Source organism: Gopherus flavomarginatus, chromosome 7 (genome assembly GCF_025201925.1).
Source record: "Gopherus flavomarginatus isolate rGopFla2 chromosome 7, rGopFla2.mat.asm, whole genome shotgun sequence".
NCBI classification, from domain to species: Eukaryota; Metazoa; Chordata; order Testudines; family Testudinidae; genus Gopherus; species Gopherus flavomarginatus.
Genome location: NC_066623.1, coordinates 79,653,579 through 79,679,492, shown reverse-complemented (window position 1 = coordinate 79,679,492; position 25,914 = coordinate 79,653,579). Strand labels below are relative to the sequence as shown.

The 25,914-nt window shown below is 41.8% G+C and overlaps 1 long non-coding RNA gene across 2 annotated transcripts; it reads right to left on the bottom strand.

Annotated features, from left to right (window-relative positions):
* Positions 1 to 1,099: 1,099 nt before the first annotated feature.
* LOC127054793 (uncharacterized) lies at positions 1,100 to 19,259 on the bottom strand. Of its 2 annotated transcripts, none has more exons than XR_007775332.1 (3): positions 17,602 to 19,259; positions 14,878 to 14,991; positions 1,100 to 14,736 (listed from the first exon to the last, which is right to left on the bottom strand). It is a non-coding gene; the product is annotated as an uncharacterized LOC127054793 (long non-coding RNA). The 2 variants fall into 2 exon arrangements; XR_007775333.1 differs by lacking the exon at positions 17,602 to 19,259 and adding an exon at positions 16,763 to 16,863.
* Between the last annotated feature and the right edge of the window lie 6,655 nt (positions 19,260 to 25,914).

The following is a 25,914-nucleotide window of genomic DNA, read 5'->3' as shown; positions in this document are numbered from 1 at the left end:
CATGGACATACAAGCCTGGTAAGCATTGTTTTAATTTTAAACAAAAAAAATAAGCTCTTTCTCTCTCCAAGTGGAATTTCCCAAGATCAAAAGGTTCAGTATTTTCATAAAATGTATTTGGATGGAGTAAGCTGTGTTTAAATTATCATTTTGTGATGTGAAGATTTAATTTCATGGTGGAATTAAGGTTGACATTTCCTTTTTATTTACACAACACCAAAGGTTAATAAGGTTACCATAAACTTAATCTTTGGTAGCTCAACAACACTGTATTTCAGGATTACTGCAAAGCTGGATTTTAACTCTTTTAATCCCATTATTGTTGATAACCTTATCAACACAGGACTCCACAACAGAGTATGTAGAGACACCCTAGAATTGTACAGTTCAGTTATGTTTGACGAAGGAAGAGCTAGACAGTTGCTTGGTTGGTGTCTGCAGTGAGTTTCACAGTTTGTATTGAGGCTGCAATTTTGCTTTCAGATTCCTTATCAGAGAGCTTTGCCAAGAAAAACATTGGTCCATGGCATACATTGGTGGAGCAATGCAAGGTTGCATTAATTCACTTCTCCTTTGGGGCAACTGCACCAAGAATCAGACCACTAGTCTGGCAAGTTAAGATACAGAAACTTACTGCTAATTGCGGTGTTTACAATTCCCAACCTCTTTGTAAGCACCAACAGTCTAACCGCATCCTCTTGAGTGCACCAAGAGATACTTACTGGCAGTAGTTTGCCAAGGTTCCAGTCTGGCTACATTAATTACTGTTAACTTAAATTTTATGTATTGGGTAGAAGCTTTAGTTAACTATTTTAAGGATTTAAACAATCTTTCTATGACAGTAAAGACATAGCACCCTTAGTTATATGCTGTCACAAATCTCTATAATATACTTTGTTTGGAAACACAAACTGTAGGACGTTTATTTGTGAGCTGCCAAATATAATAAGGCTAGATTTCAAAATATTCACACCAGAAAATGAAGGGCTATGTCTTGCCATTGAAATAAAATAAACCACCTAACAAGGTGGCAATGCTCATTTTTAGCACTTTTCACTGAACACTTGATTAAACAGAATAAACAAAACTTCTTGCAATGTATCATTATATCAACCTGTTCAGGCTTTATAGAATATATCTTTGTTTTACAATACGGCTTTGAAAAAATGGCATTTATTCAGAAAATACATAAAAGATTGTATGACATCAAACAACTATGCTCCAGACCTTCAGTGGAGATGCCCCAGTTAACATCAGTGAGGGATTTGGTCCTATATTTCTAATGGCTATGCGTCAACCTGCTTAAGTGAATGGACTTCAGGACACCACTTTAGGCCCCACTTCATCAGAATGTTTTAACATGCTCTTAACTTTAAGCATGCACTTAAGTCTCATTGAAGTCAATTGGACTTAAGCACTTGCCTAAGTTAAGCATGTGTTTAAGTGCTTTGCTGAGTAGGGATGAATTACTGATTCAGGGCCCCAAAACCCATCATATTTGTATATTGTATTACACTGTCACAATTTATAATGTCACATTTTGGGTGTTTTCTGCTTTTTCTATTTCTGCAGAGCTGGCACCATGACACCAAAATTGAGCCATAGACTGACAGTTTTAAAGCAGAATTCTTCTCTGAAATCACAGCATTGGCATCTTCATTGACAATCTTAAAAAGATGCGTAGGATTAGGATTTGCATGGATGTGGAATCTGAAATACCCTGGCATCCTAAGCTTGTTCTTTTCAGCCAGAGCGGAAGTGCATTCATGGGGTAGTGTGGAGAAGTTTCTTGTTCTTGACCTATTCTGTGTATAAACAGAGGCTACCAAATTCCAGATATGTTAGTGTTCCCTTTCATAAGAAATAAATTACCTTAAAATAAAAAAGGAAAAAATGTCATAGAGATTGCTCAAGCTGTATTCAAATTTGATTTAAAATAAGGAAAATGCATGTTGTAGGTTACGCTAATTCCCAATGGATGTTTGTTCACTTTACAACACTACCATACAATTTGGCTCTATATGCTATAAATGGCAGACTCTGTTTATGTGAAATTGCCAGAACTGACACAGCAGAGTTTCTTTAAATCAAGATTTCAGGTTGTTTGGCAGAACTGAGTGAGAAGCTGGCATGGTGCATACCCATACTATGCCTTGTTCCCCCAGAGTTCATTGTCGGTCTCCTATGCTCATGAGAAAGTCAATTAATCATATTCATTTTAAAATAAGGGGAGGGAAATCACAGGAATCTGTTTTGCTTTTCTCTTAACCCCTTTTTACTCTTCATTTAGCAACAATCATATTGGAAAAAATAAGCTATGTTGTTTTCTTTGTAGGACCCAAAACTTCCGCACAGACACTTGCAGCAGGATTGCAGGAATACAACTATAGTCTCTGAGTCACTGACCTGTAGCTTCAGGTGATATGCAACTAAAGCAGTGGGAAGTATCCAAGATGAATCACGAACAATACTGGCATTGTGTCCCTTCATCTGCAAACATTTCCTTTATCTTCATGTGACAATTTTGTTTGCATATGACATATTATACTGGGCTTGATTCTAAACTCAGATATGCATCAGCACATAACACCGTTTCTTAAATACCCACTGGTGAGTCTATTTCCATAAAATCTATAATGACTTTTCCAAGGTACACCTTGATGCACATCTCTATGTCTGAGATTAAAATCCAATTTTTAAAAATGGGGTCATAAAGTCAGGATCATAATTCAGATAATCTTTAAGGTGCCTAAATGTGCTATTTGGTATGTTTTATAAACACCCAAGCACCCTGCAGCTCTCAAAAGTCAGGCTACTTTTAGATGCCTAAATATGAATTTAGGAGTTGAACTTCAGGCCCCAGTTTGTTAAAATCTTGACATAAATGACTAATAGCAGATCAAATCTGACACCTTCTTTTCTGTCATGTAGAGACTCTTCCCTCTACTCATGGAGTCCTAAAGATACCTACCAATTTACTTGCCCTTCAACATTTCCTAAGCATGACCATGAACCTGCAACTCAGGAGGTCTGCACTTTTGGAGCACATTCTTAACTGGCTCTATAGGTTACTGTGAAGCAAAGTGTGCTGTTCAGAAGAAAATATTATGGGAAGAAATTTAAATGTATGAAAATTTGAAGGGTACAGGAAAGGTGGATGCAAAGAAACTTCAAGAAGGTAATGGACTGAAAACAGCAAAACACAAACTGATGGTTAAGCCAAATTATTCTCTCACATCACAGTACAGTGGAGAAAAAATCCAGAATTAATCCATTTTCACCAAGGGAGCTAGTTTGGATTTACTCTGATGTGAGAGCAGATTTTGTCCCTAAAATAAGAAAACACAAAAAAGCATTAAAAGCAGTTCCTTTACACAAAGGGTAACAAATGTGTGGAACTAACTACCAAAGCCAATAAAGACTGAACATATTCCAGGAATTGGACCGACACTTTAGAGGAAAGGAATACTAAAGGATACAAACCCTAGCTAAAGTAAATAGGTAGAAGGAAGGATGGATTCATACAGGTCATATATCCTAAATTACTGCTATAATGCTCTCTCCTGCCCCCATGCCTTTATCGAAGCATATTAGGTTTGATTTCTCACTTTTTGTATTATATATGGTTATATTCTAAATAAATTTGGCCAATTTTCACGCAATCTATAATATAACACATGGAGGATCCTGATTCTTCTTATTTACATAAGATTTATATTATCCATACTGGATTGGGGAAGAAAAAAACTTTAGAGCATATGGGTAAGTTCCACTGAAGGAAAAAGAAAAAGAAAATAGCACAAAAGTGCCTTTTAGATTGAACTGGTTTTTAGGATTATTTTTGAATGCCAAATTTATGACAAACTTCTCATAGGTGAGTGACTATTCATTGCCACACCAGCGTGCATGTTAAAGCTGCAGCTGATTGCAATAATTTCAGCGTCCATGTTGGAAACTTATGCAGCCAATAAAATGCTGGACTTGTCTTTATTACATCAGCATCCTTATCGTAGGTAAAAATGAAATGTTACTGATCAAAGTCTCCAGTGTATTAGACAATAGATTTTGGTGAACATCAGACTGGTTATGTCCTCTTATTCCATGGTCCTTCTAGAACGTATTTTTCTTTTGGCAAACGCAATGAAAATTTCACCATCTTTTTAGGTTCAGCAGGTCACTTACTGAGTATTAGCATTTTTTCCTGCAAACACATATTTATTTGGTTGAATTTCCCCTTTAGAATAGCAGTGTCCTAATAGGTAGCATGTATTGACGTTGTCACCATAGATCCATCTTTTGAGCACTGTAGCTGATTCTCCTTGGCATGTTAAGCTTTATAGTGTGTCTCTTTTCCCCATTGCCTGAGTATTTCCCATGGTTCTAAGAATAGAAGATATGGATACAGGTACAGATAGGGTTCACTAACATAGCTGTGTAGGAACTCAATCATTTCCAGTGTTCAGTATGTAGATAGATGTTGTCTCACATTATTGATGCATAATGCATTGTGTTGGATGGGAGGCTTGCCTGCTTTCCTTTTATGGTTGAAAGGAGGCATCCAGGCCTGTATTTGAAATCTGTGCACATTTCTATCAAACCACATGGGGAATGAATGGTTTGCACTCTAGTTTCTTGTTAAGTAGTATGCAGCCACTGCAGCTACATTGACATGTCAAGGATCTATGGGAGTAAAAAGCACATATAATTTTTTAAAATAAATTATAATAGAAATCCTTTTGCTCTAATTTTGCAATGCCTTTTAAAGTCTCTAGGCCAGATCCTAGCTTGGTATAAATGGCATAGCTCCTTTGACTTCAGGAGAACTGCACGGATTTACACTAATGGATACTGGCCACTTATTTAAAAATAAAAATTCCTAGAGGATGGAATATGGTTCTAACCTCTTGGCCCCTCACTGTCGTTGCTGTGGTACATTGATACTTGCAAGTTAAGTTCTGTTTGGTCAGCTACAAGTTTGATTCTTAATTGTGTAATACAAAGCCCGCCGTCAATATTTTAGAAAGCCATTTCTCACACTTCTGAGCAGCAAAGGGCCCATCACTAAGAAGGCCAAGCCTTGTCAGCATGAGCTGCCGACTTCTAGGAAAGAAAATTCTCACCTAATCACTAGCTCTGGAATTAATCTCAGAAGAGAGGTTTTAATAGGAAAAGAGCAGAGCTATTATGCTGTGCCAATATTTATCTTTTGCAATAAATAAATATGTGAAATATTCTAAATATAATTAAATGTGGTAATAGTTAAAGTCCAAAAGCTCAAGCAAATTTTTTGTTTGTTTGTTTTTTTGCCTCCCGGCCTATTCCAGATCAAATTCAATCCTGCTTCCTTTATATTTCTGTTAAACACACATTGAATCAAGAAGACTATAAGCATGAGTAAAGTAGCAGCATGAGTGGCTAAATATTCAGATGGACATGAAGATTAAATTCCTACTTTCAAGAAGACCTGTAAAAAAATAAAGTTTTGTTTGTGGCTTTTTGCCCATACTCTTTGTGATGCACAAAGGAGACCTAAATATTGTTTTTCTCTTGTGTCAACCTTAGAAATACCAGGGTTTGTATATCCATACAGAGGAACTGTATGAATGACTGAAGACCTAGTGTGTCATGACATCACAAGAGACATAATGGGATTATGACATCATGAGAGACAAGAAATTGAAACATGAGCAGTTGAAAGGGGAAATGCTTTTTAGTCAGTCTATGTAAAAAACTTTTGTTTTTTTATTTAACTCAGATTTTGACAAACGTGGGAGAAAAGCTCTTGTTCTTAATGATTAACAAAATCTCTGCTTCTTCAATTGATGTCTGACAAAACTCCCACTACATTTCTTTAGTATTTCCCCAAGTCCTCTAGGAAAAACAGGGAATTTAATGCTCCTGACATTTCTAAAGCAAAATACGAATTGATAATAGGCCTTTTGTATATATCACAAAAGAGGGGAGAAAAGGCACATGCACATTTTTTCCTTTGCAGGTCACCTTTAACTACTATAGCAGGAAGACAAAACAGTTATCTCAATAAAATGGCAGCTGCAGAACTGTATAATTATAGATTTTAAGGAAAGGTTGTTCTACATCATGGCTGAAGAGGTCATGTGCTTAGAACAACCATATGAATTACCTTTTAAAGTATAATTATTAAAATTTTTGTTTCCAAAGGGTCTAATGTGTTAATGAATCAAGTCTCATGGCTCGTATCTGTTGCCATTTGTCTTTTCAAAAAAATCTATAATGAATAATGACAGTGATGCACTTTTAAAATACGAATTTTTCATCAACCAGTAACTTCTTGGTAAGATAATGTGAATCCTTATAAAGACATTGCCATTTGATAATGTGATATGAGTCATATCAGATCTACATTTGCTATGTAAACATTCATGCAAGATGCAACGAGATGCTTCTTTTTGGTTACTGACTATACGATTAAATAATCTTCAGTTCTAGTTCAGAATATTACTGGATCTCCCATTAAAGAAGACCAATCCCACATGATCATTTTGCCATTGATTTTCAGTTATTTAAAAGACTGGTTTGAACTCCAGATATTAATGAATTTTTTGGTATTTTCCTATCTTATCAAGAGAACTGTTAATATTACAAACAAAGGTTATGAATCAGCATTTTTAATATTAAAGGAAAGTCAGCTAGAGTATTTCAACATTGATTTCATACCTAATGTTTAATAGTTTGAAAGGGGTATACATTACATAAAAATTCAAATAAACTAATACAGAACAATTTATGGTGACAACTGACATTGAAACAGATAAGAGATTAAGATGGATATGAGTTTCTACAGTGCATCAGAAATATATTCACTTGGACAGAGTTACTTGGAAACTTTAAAAGACAGTAATGGCCCTACTTCTTTCTAATGGCACAAAATATCAGAGAAATACCGGAGTCATTTCAATTTCATAGAATCATATCACAGAATTTAGAGATGAGAAAGACCTCTAAAATTCAATCTCCCTGACAATGCAGGATGATTGTTCCCTGTAGTACCTTTTCTAGCAGCTTGGCCAATCTAGTTTTAAATTTCCCAAGTCAAGAGGTTTCCCCTTGGAGGCTATTTCACTGCTTTCTATAGTCTCCAATTGGCTAAAATGGGAGCAGTATTGGGCCCACTTAAAGGAAGTTTTTCTTGAAATCCAGCTGGAATTTTACCTTTCTTAATTTCATCCCATGTGTCCCAGACATGCCCTTATGCATCACCCTGCAAAGGCTCTCTCCCTTCTAGAATGGAAATCTTGATTATTTATTGCTTTCATTTATACCATTGGTTCTCTTACTTTTTACTAATAAATCAGTCCGTCCACCCCTTGGATTATTTTTTTCTGTTCTTCTCTCATCTGCCTCCAACTGGTCACTATAATTTTGGAAATATCATCCCCAGACTGAATGTAATAATCCAAGTGAGATCACACACACAGCTGTTGCATGATTTTTCCTCTCTGTTTTCTGATACAATATATCTGCACATTCAGCTCCAAATGTCATTAGTGGTTTTTCCTGCCATATCATTTTGCAAAGTAATGTCTAATTTACTCTCCACTTTCACCTCTAGGCCTCTTACAGCTTTACACTTCTCCAGGATTCTTGCTCCCTTTGAATATGTGTGTTTCAGGCTATTTCTCCAGAGTTGGTGTGAACTCTGATTCTTTTCCAGTCTGAGTCCTTTTGCTATCTTCCACCTATTACCCTAATTTCTCTAGGGCCCACTGTTTCATATTGTTTCATTTCATATCTATGGATGTTAGTTATATGATAAAATGCACACTAGACCAATGAAACATTTGAGTTTTGAATAACTTTGGTTTCTAAATCATAAATATAAAGGAATGTAAGGTTCAGGGGAGATTCTCTAATAAATGTTTCCATATTTAAATATTTGAGGGGGTAAAGGTTGAAGCCTGTAACATTTTGTGATGATCTGTAATTGGTGTTATGGTTTCAAAAAAATGTTAGCAGATAATATAATAGCTAAATGTAATAAGTCTCTTCTTGTTGCTTTATAATAAAATGTTACATTTTAAAAAAGTGATACAGAAGCCCACTGTATAATTGTATACAATGCTTACAAAACATAAAATTCCAACTGTATAGCTATACAATAATGGGAGATTTAAATCTAAAGGAAAAGGCCAGTTTGTTTAGTCCTCATGAAGCACAATTAAAGGTGCAGAGGGATAGATGACAGATTATGTGTTTCGTGAAGAAAATTCTCTGAATCTTGGCAGTCCCCTAGGCTGGTGAAGTGCAATTAAATATTATAGAAATAACTTGAGCATAAAATCTGAATGGCTAGTGTCTGTTCCTACATTTTATGTGAATCCTAAATGTCCTTTGAAATCAGTGAGGCTCGTGGATGCATCAGAAAGCAGGATTGGTCAGAAAGGAATAAAACCTACCTAACCTGATGCAATCCAGCTATTGTGCTGTACCTTGTGGTATGACCCTTGCTTTTGACAAATTTGCATGTGGGAGGAGGCTATGGAACATAGATAACAGTCTAATCCTGCAGTCCTTGCGGAGGTCAGTGGGACTTTAGCCTATGTCCGGACTGCAAGAGTTAGATTTTTTTGTTTGTATCAGCCTTATAGCAGCAAGATCCATTTTTCATGTATTTGCCCTTCTGTAAAGTGTATTTACCTGTATCAGAGAGGTGTTTGTTATGGGAAAGGGTACATGAAATCAGATTGAAGTGCACATCAATTAATTTAAGACCTGAGTTTGCAAACACTTACTACCAAGGGCAGTGCTAGCTACTGTGAGTAGACCAATGCAGGGTGTTTCTTTGACTGCAATGGAAAATAGAAATGAATTCTCCTATCTTTAATAAAGCAAATCTTTTCTTGGGACATATTCTGCTTTCATTTGCACCCATGCAATTCCTATGGGGTTACACAGGCTTAATGGCCCATTCCTGCAAAGGGTTGAGCCGTCTCACTTCCTGTTGAAATCAGTGGGAGCTGAAAGCATTCAGCATCTCTCAAGAACGGCTCAGCAATTTGTAGGATCAGCCTTCTAAGTCAGGGTAGCATTTGATTGTTTTTATGGATTTACTCCTAAAGCCAGTTACATTTACAAAAGAAGGCCCTGATCCTTCAAAGAATTACACACTAGTAACTTTAGTCACACAGTAGTCCTATTGACTACTCATATGTGTAAAGTTACTCATAGATGCAAGTCTTTACAGAATTAAGACATTTACATAACAGATTAAACTTTCGGTGGTCACGGTTCACATGTAAAACTAGTGAAATAAATGCTATAAATCTTGTTAAAAACCTTTGGAACTAGGACCCTCTCCTGTCCACAATGAAGTCAATTGGAGTTATGCCATTGACTTGAATGGGAGAATTGGGCTCTGAATGCTTTAGCTGTGTACATGAGTAACTGTGTTCCCACTAAAAGTCCCACTGAAGCCAAAGGTTCACAGAAACAGGCCCTTTGTATGCACAGCTTATTCTTATTGATGTGTTGCTTGGAAGTCAAGCCTAGCTGATTTTTATGAGTTTGGATGTAAATGTGTGTGTGTTAGATCCCAAGAGTTACTACTGAAACTCAAAGGTTGTTTCTTTAAGGAGGCTGTTGGGAAATGTAATTCTAGCAGCCTTTATGCAATTGAGCATTTAAACAACATTTTCCGACTAATTTTGATGACCACACCTAATATTTCTCTGATCAGACTTTATATTTCAGCTGTTAGTAAGCACATAACATAGCAATCCACTAAAGATTTTAGAGGGAAAAAATCTACAATCATCAAAATGTTAATTTAGACAATGACAAAGAGTACATGCATTAAAAATGCATCAGCCCTATCATTAAGGTATTATTCAGCAGAAACAGCTAATCATATTAAAGAGAAAGTAGCTATAAGAAACAAAGTACAACGAGATGTTTTGCTAAGCTTATATATAGGGATAAAACTAAGTCCAATCTTTACTGCACAAGATACTCAACCAAAACAAAAAAAGCAAACAAAACCACATCCTTTGTGTGATGAAAGGGGAACTCATGATAATACTCTAAGTCATGACTCAAGGGAAAATGTCAACTAAAAGCTTAGATCAGAGGAAGGTTTATAATACAAACCTGGCATTTCAATTGCTGTTCTTGCAGCAGTTATGAACATAGGTGTGTAACGGTGCTAAAACTGACTATCATTTAGCAACTGATCTTAGCTTTCTGCATGACTTTTTAAAGTGCAATTTCACATTATTTCTGCAGCCGCTGAACATAGGAAACTACAAATAAAAACTCTGCTTTAAAGTGATATTAGAGAACCAAGATGATCAAAGTGCTGTTATCAAAAGAAATGTCTAAAGAATAACAGATCTGCATATGTCTGTGTCACAATGAGAGCTCCACTCTCTGTTGAAGGGTAAGAGTCCTTTAGCACATTGAAATAATTAAGCAGAACATAGATGGTCTTTCAACTGCTATGCAAGAGAGAAATTCTCGACAAGCCCCACCTTATATGCGCAAATTCATCACCACTAAAATCTTGACTATCATTGTTAAAAATAATCATCATCATAACTGAGTATATGGAAGGCTCCATCCTAAAATATCCTACTTCATCACCACACTTCTGTGTTTGCCTAAAATGGCTTCTAATCTAATTCACTGTGCTCACATTTATACATGGGTAGCATCAAAAGAAGTGGCATTATCTATGCATTTGAAGAGGGAAGGAGAAAAGACTGGGTGGATTATGCCAGGTTCCCCGCTATTACCAGTTTAAAAAGAAAAAAGGAGGAAAAAGCCCGTGGATGAGTGCGCCTGCGTGCCTATCTAAGTCTCTGTGTCTACTGTATGTGGAGCGGGGCGGAGAGAGAATGAGCTGGAAGTTGAGGGAATGAATGCCATGGCTTCGATTTCCAATCTGAGCTCTGCAGTTTAAAGGTTAACCCAACTTCAGCCAGAACTGTAGCTGTGCTGCTAAGCTATGTTGGCTGGAATAAGTGGGCTGAGTGTACCTGTTTTGTCCAAACTATGCCCCACCTTTGTTACCTTATAAAACTGGGAAGTTTAGCCCTGCAGCCTATTTTTTTCACATCAGCCTGCCCACCTCTCGCATTTCAGGCTATTCTATTCCATACACTTCCTGGGATAAGGCCCCTACATGAACTTTCCCCTTCTGTGTAGCCAACAGGGATCTCTTTGCCTACATTTGATTTTACATGAAGAGATCAAACTGGCAACCCCAGCTTTGTGGCTGTGATACACTCCAGAGAACGTCAGGGCCACAAACTATAAACCACAAACTTAGGGGCTGGGATTTCTTGACTGACAAAAGAAGGAAAACGTGAGCTTATGCAGCCAGGCTATTTGTTTTACTGTCACCTAAAGCATAAATGGTATTGGGAGATGAGGACTTCAGGATTTAGTTCAGCGCTAGTAGTAAAGAAAGCGCATTTTAGCACTATTCACCCTTTGCACACCCAGCTGCAGCTGAGTAAAGACTGCTTATTGTAACACGGTAACACACGACAAGACATTCAGGCTCAGCAAGTGTCAGCACCTGTATCCAGCTGAATAGCACATACAATGCAGTTATTCTACAGATTCAAATCTTGTGCAGGACTGATCAGTGGGGAAAGGCAGCCTCTGCAAAGAGGTTATCTCCTGAAGCAAAATAGTTGATCCCCAAGATAAATCACTCAATTGTGATTTAAAATTTTAATTTCCTCCCTCTCTTTCTAAAGCTGTTCGCTTTTTGCTGTTACATATTATTGTTAAAAAAAGAAAAGCTCTTAAACTGGCAAATACATTTGCACAGTTCTAGTGCTGCATCCTGTTGGGAACTTATGGAGAAAGGCTATTGATGTTGATTAAGCATTCTAGATCAATCACTACTACAAGGTCCAGCATATCGTGTGGTTCAGTTAAATAGGGTTTGCTGTGATTTCTTTTAGATTTAGGTCTCCCGCCCAGGAATTTTCTGACATTCCCCAAGAATCCCTTCTAATGAGCCCTTGCTGCAGGTTTTAACCTGGACAGAGTGCCCCGGGTGCGATGGACAATGGCCTTCCCTCAGCACCGATCGCAGAAGTATCAAGCTGGACAGAACACCTTTCTCTCCTCTCGTGTGTTCTCTCTGAAAAGGGGAGGAGGCTTTCTATTTAAAAAACAAAACAAAACAAAGCAAAGCAAAGCAAAGCTAGGCAGTGCCTATTGTGCTGTCGCCATAAAAGGCTCCTTCCAAAAGGACCCTGCCTCCGTTTCCCTACACTGGGCGACATGCATCAAACTCTCGTTTTAGTCCACAGAAGGTGCTGTGAACAGCTCGACCGCGGCCGACTGGGCTACAGGCACCATGGCAAGAACCGTGACAGGCTAGCAAGAAAGTTGGGATCCCTGAAGCGTGTGAGCGGGACAAAATCCGCTATCGCCTTTTGAGCTCAACAAAATTCAAACTGTGTAGCAACCTCCCCCCACTCCCCGGAAAAAAAAGACCCCGGAAGGGAAAAATTGTTTTGCCTTCTTGCGTCTGCCTATTATTTCTTAATATGACATTGCTCCAAAGGGCTCTCATTCTGGCTGTGGGTGGTGGTTGCAGAAGGCCACAGACTACACCAGCAGTTTGCAATGTTAAAAAGGGGACCATGGGGATATACTTTGACTTGGAGGCGGATTTGCTAAAAAAAGAAGTTTGCGTTGTTCTTGTCAGGAAAGGGTTCTAAGCGAAAGTTGGCAATTTAGGCTGGAGGTTCATTTGCTTAATTAAGGGAAAAGATGAAGCGAGAGGATGAGCAGAAATCAGAAAATACTCTGCCATGGGGAAGTTTTAACTCAACAGCAAATTCCCCGTCCATCGCTGTCTGGCTGTACCTATATGAATGCTCCAGCAGGTGCAACGTCTTTGGGTAGCTGCTCTTTAGATTAGCTCTTGTCACTTGAGTTCCCCAGGAATTCATGAGACCTGTAGCCTTCTACTGGAGGCCAGGAGATCTCTTTGGAGTGTTTATTTGCTCCTCTGCGCTCCTTGCATTAGAAACCGGGGGCTCTAGGGCACTAGCTGGGGTGCTAGCTCTGGCCCCATGTTGCTTCTTGCCAAGACCAGGGCTTGACAGCGTTTCCCATGTCTCTGTCATTAGCCGGAAAGGTCGGGGTTTGTCTTCTTTTTGCCCAGCTACTGAGCTGAGCTTCACTGAACCCGTAGAGGAGGATTAGGGCGAGAAACGTCCCCGGCGGAATTCAGGCGATGGGTGCGCTGTGCGGTTCGGGACCCCGGGAGCACCACTCCCAGGAGAGTGCAGCACGGGGGGAAGCGGGGTGAGCTCTACTGTGGGGTCTCTGACACCAGGGGCCAACCTCAATGAGGAGCGAGCCCCCTCGGCTGCCAGGATCAGACCTTATGAAGGAGAATAAAAAACCTGCTTCGGACCCATGTTTGAAACGTTACAATGCACTGGCAGAGTGGGCGGGAGGACTGGGTGTTCTGGGTACTGATGCCCTGCGAAGTGAATTTGCACAGGCCACATAGTGCCTAGGCTGCTTGCTTAGCCCGTGGCTAGCGAGACCCACACAGGGAATAAAGGAACCTACGTGTAACCCGATCATCAGCAAACTGCTTGTGCCCGTCCTGGCGCAGCTTTGTCACGCTCTCTCTATGCTGGGTTCTGCACTGCACCAGGGATCGTGTTTCCCTGCTCGCCTTCTCTAAGGGAATCGGCGCAAGAGGGTTCCAGGGGTAGTTCGAGTACTATCCAGTGAGTCTCCAGTCTGGGTCCCCTGCGCACCCAAACCTCCCACGGAAACCGATGTAATCTCCAGTGGAAGCCAATGGGCAGGATGCCTGCGCAAGAGTCGCAGGATTGGGCCCCCCTCTGAACTAGTCTAATCGTCTTTCAGCCCCGTTCCCAGCCCTCGACACCTACCCGCCACCATCGGGAGACCAGCCAGGCAGCTTCCTACAGACCCCCTGGCAACCATGCAGCTCCAGCAACAGATTACAAAGCCGATCTCTGGCAAGTCCCCTTTTCTCCCCCGGGTTTCGGTCGCGGGAGGTTTTCTCTCCTCCCTGCCTACCCAGGGCCATGGCCTGGCGCTCTACTAAGTGCCCAAACCAGAAAGGCAGCTCAGTATTTCACAGCATTGATGGGGAGGGGGTCGCGGACACATGAGGACAAAGGTCATAGACACATCCCCCTCCCCCTCGACTCGGCACTGTCCCAGCCACACACAGGCTTGGCGCTGCAGCCTCTCACGCTCACAAGCTTTGGGGAAAGAGAAGCCGTGGGGTACTCCCCTAGGATGCACAAGACTAGACTCATCACCAGAGTCTCCTACCCCTGCCGTGTACATAGCAACCCCTGGGATCACCTAATCACAGACATAGAGACATAGCAAAGTGCAGGAAAAGATTTAAAAGGGGCTACCTTGGCAACTATAGTAGATTAGGAGCCAGCTGCTGGGCTGGGGGCGGCCGCTGCCTGCCTGCCTGCCGCGGGTACTCTCCTCGACTACGCGTATTCTTAAGCAATAACAACGTAATCCGTATTATCCACCCAAGAATACCCGTCACCGAAGAGAGTCAGAAATCTGCTGAGGCTGTTGCTGCTGCGGCTGCTGCTGGAACTGCTGCACCGGGGCAATAAATCCATAACTATATTTCCCCTACAGAGGAAGGAGAAGGAGAATCCACAGAGTTGCCGACTGATCCCGTCCCATTATCCAATGGCTGCTGTACTTCCAGTCCTGTAAAGGCAGAAGGGAGAAGCGAGCATTTAATACACACGCCTGCATCCCCTCTGCGGTACTGCCGCCTTATTGGGGCAGGCAGGCTCTGGTAGACAAGGTGAGAAGGAATTAAATAAATAAAGGTAAGGTTGAATTTACCTGGTGATTCCCTGATTTCTTCCTCTGTGCTTGCCTGGCATCCTATTCCCATCTGTGTCCTCCATTAGTTCTCTCTGGGTGCTTGGAATAGATGTCACTCACAGCAACAGATCCCTGTGAAGGAGATGCACAGTTAAGCAAACAAATATTACAAATCTGTTTGCTTAGGTGGCTTTGGGGGGAACTCAGATAAAGAAGCAGCTGCCTGAGAGAATTTCATCTGTGCATTTGGAAATTCATCTTACAATTCCTGACTTACACTCTCCCACTGCATCATCCATTAAATAAATAAATAAATAAATAAACAAACAAACAAACTAGCTAACTAAATAAAAGCATTAGAGCTCGCTACGATTAGGCACTTCCTTTCAGGCCTGTCTGATGAGCTAACATCTAAGGCGAAAAATACTTCCTTTCACCCATGTGCCTGGAAAGAGGAGAAGATCCGGCACTATTGAATTGACAAGCTGGTTCCGTTTGAATGGGTTAGGCATCATTTTGTAGTATCCTAATGTGTGATAACACTGTCGGCGTTCTAATATACACTTTCCATGTATTACTGTGCAACTGACGAGAACACCTCCATAGTAACACCTTATCACCTCTATAGTCCTGCAAACATTGTAAAAAAAGTTATTCCCAAATTGTGCCTGAGATTCTGACGGTCAGATACAGTAGTTCTGTTAATTTTCTCTTATCAACATGACTCTTTCCGGGGGTGGGGGTGGGGGCTTTGTTTCATGATCCTGCTGCGGATACTGTGATAATAAAGGTTTATTGTTCACCTACCAAATAGAAAGGATATCTGAAACGTCATTGCACAATATACTTTGCATTTCAATGACGAAGTTCCCGATTTTGTTTCACCCAAGCTGTTAATATTAAGAACAGCGTCCTTCTAGAAAAGGAGGGGGCTCTGAAACATGGCAATACAGTTAAATTCTGCAAATTGTGTGGGTACTATACACTTTTTCAGTCATGAGTAATTATGCAGCATGCATGGCTCTTACTATCCAGTGTGTTCTGTCACTGCCCAGCTTGTTGATCCGATTGCAAATGAAATTAATATAAAATGTTTCCAATTATTCCAGATTCCTTCTTTAACATTACTTCTTGGCTTTCCTGACATATGCTTCCTACAAACACATGCAAGAGGCTAGCATTTTTTGTGTATTGTTACACAGACCGTTTCCTGAATGAATGAATGAAAAAATAAATAAATAAATAATAAAAATGAACACGACTTTGGTAGCTACATGAAAACACGATTTCCATTCACTCGTCTACATTGTAATCTAATTTCGGCGGACTTTCTAATACACCTTGAACAGAAGAGGCTCTGAGGTTGCATTTTAAATGGCAGATAGAAAATAAATAATAAACAAATGATCATTTCCCCTACTGTAACATTTAAGGCTACCTGACAGATTGTTCTGGCATTCGAGCTAAAATAACTGATGCAGCGGGTTTCCTTCAACTTGAACAAAAGCCGTTTGAGAAAGTCAAATGCAGCGGTTCATGAAGAAAACATTTCATAGAGTTAAAGCTGGACCAATACTCTTTGAAATTCGAATAAAGACACAACTCCACAGTTAAGACCCTCGAATAAAGACCCTCGCCTCCACGAATGCATCAATAAATAGACAGACGTCCAAACTTTTTTCGAATACAATTCTTGCACAAGAGAAGACCTGGACAATGCGAATAACGTTATAGGTTCCGTTAGGAGATTGCCCCCCTCTTTTTCCGACGCTTTAGCACCCCTTTCCACGAATAAAGATCTTTCCTAAACTTGATCATGCAGCCTCCCCGGTTTAACACTCCAGAGCAGTGATTTTCTTGCTCTGAGCCCCCCCCCCTCCGCCCCCCGCTATACAGCACCTACCAAAATGGTTGAACGCATTCAGCACCCGGAGCTAGTGGACAGTTCAGTCCTTGGAGGCTCCCGGCAGCGCCAGCAATGCAAGTGAAAGCTCTGAGCACTAAGCAAAGCTTGCGGCAGCTTCACTGGGGCAGCCTGACTTACGAGAACACCATTTCCTACGAGACCACTGCCTCTGGGTGCATATTCAATTCAAACCTCCTTAAACTGTCGGATCTCACCCCACCCCACCTGTACCCCCCCCGCAAGCCAGTACACAAATACCCACTCAACACACCAGAAATAAAAATCCCCTGCCATCGCTGGCGTTTTGCTGATCAACTCACACCTTTGCCTCTGCAGATTGTGGATGCCCTAGCGAAGCTCGCGCCGCTATTAAGTACCTTTGTTCCTGGATTCTTGAAAGCCATGTTTATTCGAACCTCCCTCCCCGCTTCCCCACAGTAATAACGGGAGGTGTCGGAGTCCTCCAGCCAATGCCCCTTGAAATATACCTGGAAGGCACCTCTTCAAATATCGTTGCAATGATTGGGGGTGGGGGGAATGGGGGATTTAACAATTAGGCAATCCGGAAGAGAGCTTTAATCCGAGCTAGAGAGCTGCCCCGTTTTGCCAAACACAGCGAAATTCAGGAGAGGGGGCATATCAATCAATAGGGAGACGAGATGTCTCTCTGTGCGAAAATTATTGTGAATTAGGGGGTCCGCAGGCAGCGGGGAGGGGGAGAAAGAGAAGGTTTCTCCTGGTTAAAATGCTGCCTCCGTTAAAAATCTCTGAGATTTCGCTCCTCGCCACATACCCAAGTAACTGCCACAAATCCACCTCTATTGAGACGCGCTTACCCTTTAAATCCAGGTTTCAAGCAGAACTCCAACTGTGTGTAAAACCAGGGAGTCATCTGATATGTGTCGGGGAATAGGCTCTGGGCAGCAGAACGTGGCTTTCTCTCCTGGTGCCGGATTACTGCGCCCTGGGAAAGAAGCCCGGCGCCTCTGGCTGGCCGTGCCCAGTTGCCTTCACACATCGGCGGCTGCTGGTGCTTTCCGAGTCCCCGGCGATCGCCTTTCAGATGATGTGGGCTTCCAGAAAAGGAGTCGGACGGAGAGGAGGGGAAAAAATGGCCTAATGCAATCAAATCGATCTGATCTACACCATCTGTCGCCTGCCACTACATGCAAACGTTAAAATGGGAAAACGGGAGACACTGACAGCTCAAGAAGGTTGGTCTGCAGAGTTCATTTTTAGCAGAGCATAACTGGGTATGGACAGCATACAGTTACCCAAGCTGCTGTTAACCATCCAGTAGTGGATCCCAAACATGCTAACGGTGGATTAATTGAGGAAGACCTGACGTGCAAGCTTCATAGTCTCTTATTCATGACTTCCCAATGGGAAAGGACCAATGCCGTGTGGGACTATGGTAATATACAGTCAAAAAGCTGCTAAGAAAATGGCTCTGTGTTCATAGCACCTCTCTCTGATAACAAACATATGTCTACCAGAGCCGTTTAGCAGGATGGGGGAAATGAAATTTTCTTGACCAGGGTTAGCAATTCCCATCACTTGCACTTAAAGAAAAGTAAAATACAGCCTCTAAGTCTAACAGGCTTTAACATGTTTGTCTCTGGATTCCCATCTAGAAAAACAGAACACTCCTCTTCAACTGGGGGATAAAAAAAAATCTCTTACTTCTTCTTACTGTGATCAAAGTACAGCCATAACAAGTATCTACAAACGCAGAGATGCTAATTTCATCAGGATTGACGCAAAGTCGTTTTAATGCCAGGAACCCTTTTGACTTTTTCCTACGGGAAAGGCTTTTGGGCAAGACATTTCCGATCTTTGAAATTTGACATAATCTTAGTTAAATATGATTTCTGAGGGAGGGCGGAGAGATGGTATGTGTGAATGTGTTCAGTCTGCAGACACTCTGGCTGCCACAACTCCGATTTGCTCGCAGTTTCTCGTCTTTTCCGACTATTTTTAAATATATAGATAGAGCGAGCTGAAGAGAATATACACCCCACAGTTATTTTCTTTTCTTATCTCTAATAAATTCATCGCTAACAATAAAAAAATGTTCCCACTGACCAGAAAAAAAACTGATTTTTTAATTATTTTAAACATAAATCAAATACAGTCTGGGATGCATTTATCTGAGGAAGAATTTAGAGGGGGAAAATAAAAAACAATGAAAATAAGAGAATTGCTGTCCACATGCGTAGTGCTGAAAGGAAAGCTTAGACAATGGGCACATGCGCCCAGACTTATTAGCACTGAATACGGCAGTTAGTGATTTTATTCTCATTGTACAGAGTCTACACGTTTCTCCTGTCAGCGCTGGATCATCAGGAAGCTCCTGTTCATTTCCACCTTTACCACAGAACCAGCAGATAATAAATAAAAATGTAAATAAACAATCATCAGAATGTCTGAATGTAAATATAGCAGTAAACAATTTGCGTTTAGGGTAATTCTGGAGTTAACTGCATGTGTCTTCTGGAAGTTTGTGTTAATCTCTTTAGAATAAAGCTAACAGTTATGAATTAGATTAGCCTTGAAAATGTAGCCTAAAGACAAATCAAACAATTTACCCGATCTTTTGTTTCAGTATCCGTTAATTAAGCACTACTGCCTAACTACACAGCATTCCTGGGTCAGAGCCACCGATCCGAGCCTAAAATGCCTTTATAATCATTTGCGTCCAACTATTGCCCTCTGCAGGTCATGCTCCAAGTCCTAGGCAAAGCTATGGCACATCAGAAAGACACGTATGGCAATCGCGTTATTTTAGACTTTGTCCCCGTATTTAAAGAGGCAACTTTTTCGCATTACATTTGTTTCCATTTGGACTTTTATAGCTTGTAAATCAGGGAACCCATGTTTTAGAAGCAGGTGCTCTTTGTGGGTTGCGATAGATGAGAGATTTGTTACTATTCAGCATCTGTGGGCCTTCAATCTTATGCCCTCCTTTCATTTCTGGACAGGGATCCAGAAAAAGCCGAGGTGCTAGTTTCGAACGTTGTTTTCTTAGTACAGGACAAGAAAGCTCTCTGGGCAAATTCCCACTGGATATCTCAGGAAAAGGAATCTCTTCTCTGGGTATCTCAGGAAAAGGTGGACATTACACACAAACAGTGTGAGATTCCTCCTGGCGCCAAGGAGCTCTTCCGACTTTCCGAGTGCCACTGGGAACTTTCTCCCTATTAAAACTAACGTTTGTCAGACTCACTCCCAAAGAATTCACTTGGCAAACCAGGCAAGTCACAAAGTTAGCCATTCTGCCTTTAGACTGGACCACTTAGAACTGCCTCTAGAGAAACAACAGAGCTTGTCTCCCAGCCACTCAAAGGAGAAAGTTCATTGCCTCTTGTTAAGAGATCATGTCATATTTCTGTAGGGAAATTTCAGTAATTTTTGATTCTCCGTCAGGTATGATTTCCTCAGAGACAGTTCGCTGTCCTGCAGACCTGTATTCCCCATCACAACAGAGCACTCAATCAATAGCATGCAAAATACCTCGCTAGAGTCATAGCAAATGCTAAAGCAGTCTAATTATTAATTGCGAGGCTAAAGATAATTTAATAGCATCTCTCCTCTATAAAGATCAGTGGTACGATAACAAGCCTTTCCCCCCTTTGCTGTCACGTTTGAACAAATGGCTATAATAAAATTCTGAAATAACAAATAAAAATATTGACGGTGTGATTTTTCTTTAAGAAAGTACCTCTGGCCCCACAAACTGAGTGACAACATTCAGTGAGAAGCAGAGCATAGTGATGTCACCAAAGCGCAGCAGGCCACTTGCTGGAAAGAGTCCAACTGTGCACCTCAACACTAAAAACAAATTGCATCTTATTATCTTTTATATTCCGATCTCTTCAGAAGCATCAACTTATATGTCACGCAGGAGCTGGGAAATTATGCTACGACTACAATATTATAATCGTGGCCAAGTCGCAGACAGTCCAGGGGAAGAATTCCTCCATGTTAGGGAGTTTTTAATGTTACCTTGCCTCTTGTTTTGGAGAAATCTTTATTTACCCTACACAGGAAGGAAGATGTCTCCTATGGCTTTCTATCTTAAGTACTGGAAAGATGCATTGCTAGTGGGCGGACCGCTCTCCCTCTGACTTTAACTAAATGCAAATATTATTCCCGGCTTTCCAGCCATACAATCCGCACTCTATGATGTAAAGATCTGGTGAAGTTTGTTCCTATGTTCGCACAGGCAATCTTCCCCTGGCCTCCTAGCAATTTAACTGTAATGAACTCCAAGAAAATGTTCCCACATTCCGCTTCCTTCTCATTTGGTATTTTTACACGGAGAGCAGAATATGTAAGGGGAATAAAATGCAGCCTTGTTAGGAACTTTCTATAGTCACCAAGTTAAACAGCCCTTTGGCCTGCTGAGAAGTACATTACAGTTTTGCCTCCATGTCCATTTGGTAACGTTTGACATTCAAAACCGATCATTTTGTTTAATGAACTTTCTGCCCTTACGGGTGTTTTGCTGTGTGCGTGCGCTTTAATCACCAGCTTTTCAGCTCCGAGTTCTATTTTCAAACGCAAGGGAAAGAAGCTGCTTTATAAAAATGCCCCATCTCCACAGATGTTTCAGACAAACCGGCGGAGAGACGCTCATTAAGGCGCTATAAATGCCTTCGTTTGTGCTGCTGTGAGAAGTTGTGTGGCACAATACTAGCTAATGATCTTAAAACGGGGAGCGCGTGTTGAGAGGGGCTATCGCCCTAGTGCATCTCCCTAGAGAGGCCACTTGTTCCGAGATGCAAACTGCGCATGGCCCATTAGCCCAGCGCGTCCCCAGAGGGGGGAAACACCACCAAGGTCTCTGACCCCCCCCTTCTCCAAGTACCCTTTAGCTCCAGAACTGAGCGACAGATCAGAGTGATGGAGGGTGCAGGAACTGGCTCATTGAGATGCAGCTCACGGAGCAGATAAAGGGCAATGCTTAAGACTGATCATATATTCCATTGGAACAGGCCGTCCGGGCGGCGCTCAGGGCCCTGCATCTCCCGGTGGAGGGGAAATGTACGCCAGGAACGGGAACGTTGTGCGGGTAACATCGAGTTCTGCTGGCGGCAGCAGCAGCAAAGTGCAGGTCGAGGATCAGCGCTGCCTAGCTGTGCCTCACCATTGTGTGGCTGCAACTGCAGCTCCAGAGAGGCGCCTACGCCTGTGCGCAGCCCCCGCCCCCGCCCACGTCCTTCTGTTCCTTGCACACACACCTCAGCGGGCCGCGCTTTGTAAAGGGCCCTCCCATGCGGGGGACTCTGCTTTAGCGGCACCTGCCGCGACCAGGCTGCCAGCCTGGGAGCCGAGCAGGGATTATTAGCAGAGCGCCAGAGCAAAGCTGTGGTGAGGGGGAGGGACCGTGGCAGAGGCACGCGCGGGGCAGCTTGCCCTGCAAAGCCGAGTCCTGCGAGCGAGGCTCGGATCACGCCTGGCAAGGACGCCTGCTCATTGTCGATCGTTAGCGCTTACATTTGGCCTTCCTCCCTTCCCCTCCTCCCACCCCCAGCCAAAGCCGGAGTGCGTTAGGCAGAGCGAAGGAGCCCCCTGCTGGCCGGACGGGAGGAAGTGCAGAGACGCTTCCAGTGCCCAGCAGGTTGCGGGACTCGGGGCTCCCCGCTCTCTCCCACGGAACTGGAGAGAGAGAGAGAGAGAGAGAGAATGTGTGTGTGTGTGTGTGTGTGTGTGTGGACTCGAACACAGTCTCCCCCCTTCGCTTTGTGCGCAGCATGATGCTCGTGTTTCTGGAATAACTAATCATTGCAATGGGGAAAGTTTACCGCTCTGACTGGGATACATTTCATACTCCCTGCCCTACATGGAGGGAGGCTGGATTGCGGATACTGTTTGGCTCTAATAGACCGCCCCCCATTTTCGAGACCTCCCCGCATACAAGCTATCAGTGGACTGGAGTTTAATCCAGTCGTCCAGCAGCTGCCCAAGGTCTCAGACCTCCCGCTGTCCTGCTGCCCCTTATGTTTCCAGGAGAAGCCTAAAGGGGCTATTATACCGCAGCAAACCAGTTCAGTGTCTTGGGAAGCAGAGTGCTACAAACTGGATTGCATTTGAAAGCGGGTGTAACCCCGAGCTAGGCGACTTGCTTCGAATGGCAGGTTGCATTCACTGTTCAGCAAAGGTTCTTAGAAGCGCCGTTCCTTACTTTTCACTCAAACCTTGACATGTGTTTATGCATTCATGTGCATTTATGTCTATTGCCCGTAGTTGTTTACTGAAAGAGACGCTCTCTTATGCAGAACCTGGGAAACGAGAATGCAGAGAGAACACGGATCAGCCCCACCAGGTTGAAAGACGCAGACCAAACAACAGTCACCAGTTGTAGTTGAGTACCAAGACTGGGGTCTATGAGATCGATCCTATACATTACGGCTCCTGCCACTGGGCTGTGCACTGTTTTCATCTAAATTTCACTGCCTTTTGGGACAGAAAAAAGAGACAATCTAGTTTTATTATAAAACAGCAACAGCCAAAAAAAATCCACAGAAAACAAAGCTTTGCTGAAGGACGTGATGTCTGTAAGCCACATATGTCACACACGTCATTGGAGCAAGTATCTTCCGTGGTGGGAGTGGCTGGCCTGTCTGCTGGCTTCTGGAAGCTCTACCCTGTACCTTTTCTCTTTGGTGAATTAAAGACATACGAACCCTGACAAAAAACTGAAATGATATCAGTAGTTTTAGCTGAAAGCAGGTACAGGGATGGCTAAAATACACTACCTCAGCAGAACCTCTCTGATGCCTCCTGCCATCAACAGCAGTCACTTCTCTGCTGGGTCTTGGTCATAAAGGATTCCAGAATCAAGCCTAGTTTGACAAGTTTAATCTTGACTCATATCTTGCCATGTGGTTGCAGTGAATGATAACCTGAAAAAAAATGTCAAAACAGGGATCCTTGCATGGCAAAAATGTATGATATATTAATTGATGAAAGGTTTTGACTGTCTAATTAGCCTTCCAATATCTTTATCCATATTGCCGAATTCACAGGGATGTCTAAACATGGTCATGTTCGGTGTGTAACTTATAAAACCTCAGTTCAGATCTTCACAGTATGTCCAAAAAGATCATGAATTGTGCTTCCTTTTCAGGCATATGATTGAGGCATAAGGTCATATGGGCCACGGTTTTTCAAACTTTGAGTCCTTTGCAATCAGCTGGACACATGGGCCTGTGATGTTTGTGGTTTGTAACTTTGCAAAATATCCAGTTGGATCTTGTGTTTAAGGCACTGGACTGGTCCAAGAAGAAATCTAGGTTTGAATCCCACCTATGCCAAGTCATAAACTCTCTCTGTTCCTCCTTTCCCCATATTCCAAATATGGATAATAATACTCTTTTCTCTGCCTTGCTTGTTCATATTATATGCTTTCAGGCTAAAGAGTGTCTCTTATTAAGTATAGATATAGCACCCAGAAGAAAGAAGCACCAAACTCATTTGTGATTTTTAGGCACTACAGTTAAGATATAACAGCTAGTCATATCACTCTGTTAAGGTGATGTCTGTCCTAAAAACCATTAATCAGCAAACACAGTTGGAACTGAAATTCCACCCTTCACTCACCTTGGTGTGCTGAGGATTTGAGGTTTAAGCAGTATGTAAAAAAAATGGTCTGAGGTCATTTGCATAGAAAAATATAATCTCTGCAGTCATTGGTAGAATCAAATATATTTAAAGACAAAGTTTCAGTCTTAGCTCTGATTTTCCAGCATTTGGTTGGTTGAAGCCAGCTTCTCTGCTGAGTTATTTTGCATATATTAAAAAAAATCACTTTCACTCTGAGATTTTCTTTGCCAAGTTTCATTCCAAATGACAGTCTTTTGACCAACTAATAAAATGACTGTAACTAGACTAAAAAGGGAAATGCTGACAGATCCTTAGCTACAGCCAGCACTGGTAGGTGCTATTATTCTAATAAATGCTGTCATTGTCTTTTGCCATACAAGTTTGGGGGTTTGAAAATAAAAACACAAATAGAGAGCAAAGAATGGAGTTGAGGCAAAGTGACAATATTAATGGGAGAAATTATCACAGAGAAAAACTGGAAAAATATGAGTCCAGCAAATTGTAACTCTCTCAGAAATGTTTTCATTAGAACTAGCTCAGCTGAGACTGAAATTGCATCCACACTACCCCAAATTCGACCCGGTGGAGTGAAGAAATAGCTTTAAAGAGCCCTTGAAGTCGAAAAAAAGGGCTTCATCGTGTGAATGGGTCCAGGCTTAAATCAAGGTAATGCTGCTAAATTCGACCTAAAATCGTAGTGTAGACCAGGCCTGAGCCTAAATGAACACTAGCCTGGGAGTGTCAGACTGTGATTCTCAAGAGATGAGGCTGATATAAGCAGATCCTTTGAGCAGATCAGGCTCCAGCTCTAGCATATTAGATATCTGGGTGTTCAACATCCTACTCTTCCTTGTTGGCAGCTTTCTGAAGTGGTACTAACAAAATGAGAGCGTGTCTATTCTCTCATTGGAAAAGGTGGAAGATGATCATAGGGGCTAAGGTGTTACCCCTAAAGCTGCTGTGATAGAAAAATATCATCCCTTAGAGCAGCGGTGGTTCACTTTCCAAAAGTAGAGAGACACTTCCTTATCAGTTATGGACTGACAGGCCACTGAACAGCCTCTAAACGACACTCAGAGAGTATAGCATTACCATGTAAACAAAGTAATGTGACCTCACAATTTGATATGACACAACAATGAAAATATCGTAGCACTATGTTAATACATTTGTTGCTTTTTTCTGCCAATCCATTTGTTACAACTGCTCGCCTCCAAACTTCTTGGTCTTCTTGACCCTCATTTGCTTCCTGGCCTCTTGATGGCTGTGGTCCATCTGGTCACTTTGCCTCATATGTGGCATGCTACCTTAGGGAATGTTCCTACAATCAGCACAGATTCCTAGAGTCATGCTTTGTGTTAGATCAGCATAAAGATGAGCTCTCTGATCAGACCCTGGTGTCTAGAAGAAAGAACCCTAAAGAACTGAATGTAGCTCTACTGCGAAACTGAATATTACAAGTTGAGTGTGAGTGCCTTAAATTATATGAAAGGGAGGTGCTATCCTCTGGAATTGCTTAGGAGGAGATAACTCCATCTAGG